Below are 6,634 nucleotides of genomic sequence, written 5' to 3'. Positions count from 1 at the left end.
GGAAAGACTTTTTGGATCCTGTCCTCTGTGCATTAGTGCTACTACATTGCCAAACTCCAGTGTGGGGACATTGTACTGACAAGCAGTACCCAGGGTACTGGCAAACATGGTGGCCTTGCCATGTATTTTTGAATGAGATACAATTGTTGGAGCTGCTCCTAGAAGATGGTTTGTAATTGTTAAAACTGCATGTGTGTCAAAAACATGTGTGTTAAATTGAGCTCTATCATTCTCAGAGGCAAAAATGCTGCACACCATATCCTTGTCACAGATACACGCTTATTGTTGCATAACGGATAGACCATATATATCCTTGTGACCACAAGGATTACATCACTGAGATGTTGGAACTATCGTCTAGGCTGGAATTTTCACAGCCATACTGTATACTTGATTTCTTCTTGATTAGTAAGTTGTAAAACTTTGTTTTTTAGAGGTTGCTAAGTGAATTGTTCCTTTTAAAAATAGTGCGTCTTCAGGGAACTTGAAGTGTTTCAAGATTTCATGGTCAAATTGTGTATAACACTTCTTTGAGTTTCACCAATCACTTGCACTGAAAGCTATCATAAAACAGTTAAGCTCCTTTTGGTGATAAGAGATGAATAAAATATCTTAGCTCTTGATTCCAAATGTACAACATGATACGAGCTGGAAAGAAAGGCAGATTCATTGCTTTTTGGCTTCAAATCTCTTCATTGCTGGCTGCTGTGAAAAAAGTATGTTTTGAGCAGGCAGAAATTGACAGGAGTACCTAAACTGTTTTGGCAAACACATTTGCATTTGGCCTTTACCAGCTGATGCACCAAGATGATGAAAGCCCCAAATAAATTAACAATCTTTTTTAAAAGTTTATTTGCCACCTTAAAGTTGATGAAAATACTGGGTAAACTGAAAAAAAAATTCAAAAATGAAAACAAAAAAATGAGAAAGAGGGATAGCTGGGAGAATGGAAAGAATATTAAAACTAATTAATTTCTACCTGATATGCTGGAAAAATAATTTAACCCTTGTTTAGTCAATGCTTACTATATGCTGGGCATTGAGCTGACAATTTGAATACACAGCTATTATTCTAATGAAGAGACATGTCACATTAAGAAGCTCTTATAATGTTAAGACTCTTGTATTTATTGTATGAACAAAAACCAAGAAGCACATAGAACCCAGTTAGTCTCAAATACTTTGCTGTGTATCTTTTATTGGGTAAGACATTTCTTTTTCTTTTGTTTTTCTATTTTTTAACATTTATTGATGGTTCTTGCCCAAATTTGTCTATATCATGATGGTTACAAACTTTCTAACTCTACTACTCCTTCTAGTACATTTTGGAGGGAGGAAAATCTCATAATCTCAAAATCCATAACAATAAAACAGTGTTTGGAAACTGCCATGTGAACACAAGACACGTTGGAAACACAAGACCAGTGAAAAATACATCTTTTCTAAGACTCACAGGGATATGAATTTAAGAAGTACACAAAAAAGTAAAAATGAATCACACTTATCAAATTATATCTTTTAAATGCACAGCTTTTTGTATGTAATCATACCTCATTTGCATGGTTTCAAAAACCAGAATCATGCCAAAGAAAATCATTGTTCTGACTTAATTCTGAGTTAAGAATATTAGCAATGATTTGCCCATAATGCATGTGGTCTGCTGTAAACACTAGATGATTTTATATATATATATATATATATATATATATATATATATAAACCAAATACATAATGTATTTATGATTCAGAAGCAATCTTAAACGTTTTTAAGTAGCAGAAACCTACATAACAGTTATAAGTGGAAATAATACGGGCAAAGTGCCCTGTGTTTTTATCCCAAAAACACATCACAGCAGTCTCAGGTTATTAAGAAAACATCAAAAAAAAAAAGGTGTTCTTTATATTAAAAGTCTGTTTTTGGGAGTGGGGAAGGGCTTCGCACTGATAGCTGGGATCCTGCTTGGGATTTTCTCTCTCTCTCAAGATAAATCATAAAAGTAAAACTTTAAAAATAAAATAGACAACAGTTTGAAATTATGAAACAGAGAAGTTAGCTGCCTCCCAAGACAATCCCCAGAGAAGGGAGATCCAGTACGGAAGCACCCCTGTTTTCCACTCCATACCCACCACCATGGTGCTAGGCTCAGGCCCCCACTTCAGTTTCAGAAGGGTAAGCATTTGGTAGTATCAATGACTTTTTCTTCTTATTAACTGGAATGAATGGTAATTTCTGTAATGCTTTTCCAATTTCAAACCTAAGAGCCTCTGTATCCTACCCACGAAGCCCCAGTCTTTGTTGAAGATCTGAGGATAACACCTGTAACCCACCAGCCTGTGTGCTCTGTAAGCAGGAAGCATGGAGGGTGTGAAGCAGCCTTCAGTCCAGCTGTCAGTGGTCCATGGAGTTGATTGTAGTTCCCTTTCCACCATTAATTATAATCACAGCATGGGGCACCTGGGTGGCTCAGTCAGTTGAGTATCCAACTCTTGATTTCGGCTCAGTTTGGGATCTCATGAACTGTAGGACTGAACCCTGCATTGGACTCTGCTCACAGCAGCCAGTCTGCTTAGGACTCCCCCTCCCTCTCTACTCCTCCCTGACGCCTGGATACTTGCTCTCAAAAATAAATAAACATTAAAAAATTATAACCACAGATGTACCCCTTTTCCTGGTATGGTAATCTCATTGAGGCTTTTCATTAACACTTTATTCCTCTGAAAACATTTGGGGTACAGTATAGTGTCCTCCAGGTGGGAGGGTGTGGAAAATTGTAGGCAGGGAGCAAGAAGAGAACACATGCTCTCCCGTTTTTCAGGCATCCACTCTTGTCCTGCATGAAATTGCAGGCAAACCCAACTCTCTGTCTGCAGGCCGACTTCTGCCAATGACTGCACACTATATGACACCATAGGCCTCCTGTGGCTATTCCATTGTCTCCATCTCCCCAGTCCTGTCTGCAGTTCTGGACCAGGAGGTAATCACAGCACCTGGGCCCAACATTGTCACAATGGTATGGACTCTCCCTTCAGGAGGCAAGCACGTCCAACCCTCAGGGTAGCAGCCACTTCAGGAGGGTGCATTCCATCAGAAGATATCTTTTTTCCAGAATGTTCCAGGGACATTTCCCTCTTGTCTTTGATCTTCTCTGTGACTGTGAGATTCTTGGCCTCCTTTGCTGTGATAGGAGCATTCTTGTTTTGACCAGGGTAAGCATATTCACAGAGTTCCTTATATGCATCTAATTTTTGGCCTTTGGTGCTCAACTTTTGCTGTTTGCACTGGGCCCACAGGATGTCTCTCTGAAGACAGTTGGCTGGTGGGACTTCAGAAGGTACTGAAAGAATCTGTACCTTCTTCCAGAGTCTTACTCTTCCATTGTCATGTGCTGTCTTTTCTGAACAGGACACTTTATCTTCTTTCATAGATCATTTTTGTTTGGTCCTATTCACTGAGGTTCTTTGCAACTTTAGTTTACTAGAAGCCTGCTGGTTTTCTTTGGCTTCTCTTGACACAGATTGGGATTTGCAAGTCAGATATTCTTCCCTTGACTTCTTCATGGAGTTCTTTTTTGCCCTTTGCTCTCTCCATATCCAAGAGAATTCAAGGGTGACAAAAAGAAAATATTTACTTCTGAAATGTGAGCAACACATTTTTTTATCCCTGCCCAATTGAATGATGACTGGAAGAATGTAAAGCTCTCTCCATCTCTAAGTTTAGTTGAGTGATAAACTTATCTCTATTCTGTACTCTAAGGAAGATGTACAGAATAGAGTCATCAAATTAAGCAACCACAGTGGTGAGCAAGAAAATAAATGGAATGGGTATACATCTGAGGGATATTCTAGGAACTTCGCTCAAATGGAGAATATAGATTTCTTCTGAATGGATTCAAACTAAACAACAACAACAACAACAACAACAAAAAGAACTCCTACAGTAAAGAAGTAAGAGATAAACATGTACCAAAACTAAGTCTCACATGAATCTTACAGAATAAATAATGTAGGAAGAGACACAACTGACTGAATAGTCAAGAAAGGTGCCATGGTGGAGATGGATCTTTGTTCAGCTTTGACAGATTGGTTTTTAGAAGGTTATAGAGGAACAGGGGATATTTTGGTGTGAAAACCATGACTGATAATGTGCACTAACTCAGAGACTGGAATATTTAAATGGTTTTGTTTCCAGACAAGTTTGAGTAGATTGGACAAACAGGTCCAGAAAAAGCAGCTTGAAATGAGTTAAAAATATAGATCAGGTTGAAATTTTATTGAAACTATCCAAATGAACTTTAAATTATTAGGAGATGTTGAGGATATAAGAGATAGAAGTAATGTAGTTTTATAAAAGTGACAGCTTGGATATAAAAATGTGTTTTTTGTCCAGACATTCTCCTTATATTAAATTAATATTGAATTAAACATATTTTTAAAAAACCAAAGTCAGTTAAAGAGATTTGGTATTCTATTATTCTGTACATGGCTATTATTACAGGCACGAGAGAGCTTGAGCTATAATAGAAAACTATTTAGGATGGCTTGAAGAAAGTTCTGCCTCAAAGAAAGGAGCTGGGATAGAAACACTTGGAGCTGATTTTAGATCTCCAAATATATGACTTTTGCTCTTTACCATGAAAATATATATTATATATGCATAGGCTATATTTCTTCCATGTATAATGGGGATTTCCAACTTCTAAAATTAAAAGTTAGAAATGAGCCATTGCTGTGCATGAGAAAGGGAAGAATTATGTACAGTAATACTGACATATAAAATTTGTTCCACTAAAATGATCTCCTGTTAAAGGTTTCGTGATAGAGATTTTAAAGATGCATTTAGAAACCTTTGTTAAAGGAAAAACTAAAAATTCACAAATAACTTTCTTGGTCATATTTCAAATTTTAGTTTGTCAAAAGAACTTATGCAGCACATTGGCCTCCAACACTGGAAGGGCTGCCAATCTCACTATCTTTAATCTATGTGAAAGAAAATTATATTTTTAAAATTATATTCCTGCTTTTCTATTCCATGCTCAGAAGTATAAATAGTCTCACATTTACTGATTTATTAAGATCCAGATGTGGTTTTCTTTCCAACCTGGTCAGTGCCGTCCATGATTAAATGAAAAACAAAGTATATTAATTAGGAATGAAAACTAATTGAAGGGATACACTAGAAGCTAAAAACGTAATATCAAGAGCAAATACTTGCAGAGGTTCAACTTAAAGACTTAAAAGTCAAGCAATGAAACTATTCTGAATGCTGGTTTCTCTGCTCCATCTCTGTCCTTACCACCTGGTCCACGCATCAGTGTTATTTATCATCCTCACCTGAACTGTGCAGATAGCTCCCTAATGGTCTGAAGCCTGCCTTGCTTGTTCTTCTATGATCCATTGCCTACACAGCTGCCTCTCTGTGCTCCAGCCACAGGAGCTTCTTTCCATTACTTTAACATGTGACTCTCCTTTGGGGGAAGTGCCTGCTGTTCCTCTGCTGGGGGGGCTCTGCTACCTGTTCATAGCCTTGGTTGCTTTTTAATTCATTTGGTCTCTGCCCATAGGTCACCACCTCTGTAAGTCATACTTGCATACTTAAATTAGTCCTAACCCAACTCACACTTACATTGTTCATTATCTTCATAAGGCTTATTTGCACCCAGCCCCAGCCCCTAGCCCATATGGTTCTGGCAGCAATAACCACCCACCCCCAACCCCCCACAAATAAAAATGATGTATGTGTGAATGGGAAGGAGAGGGGTGCAAAACTAGTGGAGAGTAGTGGCGGAAAGGGACAGATGAGGTCAGCACTGGGAACATGGTGGAAGGTAGAAGGCCATTCCATAACATTTCTTGTTGGTCACACCACAGGGGACACCTTCTTTGCCCATCAGCACAACTGGCTTCTTGGCAGTCATGGTGATAGTGGCTCTGAAAGTGAGAGCTCCCCAAGCACTTTTGGTAGGAAGACCCACAGTAAATTCCCCGTTCTGCAGCACTGAGTCCTGGATAACAACATTTTTGGCCCCCAAGTGTCAGCTCATTCACGAAAAATATGACCTGTCTTTTCCAACCAGGACACCAACCTCAGCTGGCAAGATGCTGATCAAGGCTTGACCTGGGATGGTGGGCAGATAGAAGGCGAATCCTTATAGTTCAGGATGGCCACATCCTGGCAGGTGCCAGCTGCCCTGAGGTTGTGGGGGTAGATGTTCCACCTGGTGTTACCACTGCTGCTGGGGCTGCGGGCTACAGGCGGGGGAGGTGGAGAGCTTAGGGCATGCATCTTGGCTGTGCCAGCAGATTTAATTTTTTGTCTATTTTCCCTTAAATGAATTATAAGCTCCACAACAGCAGGGTTTTCTCTGTATATTTACTACTATGATTCCAGGGTCTAAAAAGGTGTTACCATGTAATATACTCTCAAAAACACTTTCTAAATAAAGAAACACACTTTTTAAGGACCATCTTAGAAAACTGAGTATTTTTGCAAGATTTAAATAGTTCACTGATTCTGAGTACTGTTAATCAAAATTTTAAATTTACAAGATACAAAGGACAACTGGAGGTGTCTTTCACTTCTTTTGAACTTAGGATGTGCAGAAGCATAGAAAAATATTAATAATTGTGATTATCA

General features: G+C 38.6%; 1 pseudogene; it reads right to left on the bottom strand.

Annotated features, from left to right (window-relative positions):
- Positions 1-5,801: 5,801 nt before the first annotated feature.
- LOC120223695 lies at positions 5,802-6,283 on the bottom strand (annotated as a pseudogene).
- Positions 6,284-6,634: the final 351 nt, after the last annotated feature.

The sequence above is a fragment of the Hyaena hyaena genome, unplaced genomic scaffold (assembly GCF_003009895.1).
Source record: "Hyaena hyaena isolate Hyena2069 unplaced genomic scaffold, ASM300989v1 scaffold_1029, whole genome shotgun sequence".
Classification (NCBI taxonomy): Eukaryota; Metazoa; Chordata; class Mammalia; order Carnivora; family Hyaenidae; genus Hyaena; species Hyaena hyaena.
The sequence above is the reverse complement of the archived record's forward strand: the minus strand, read 5'-3'. Positions and strand labels throughout refer to the sequence as shown.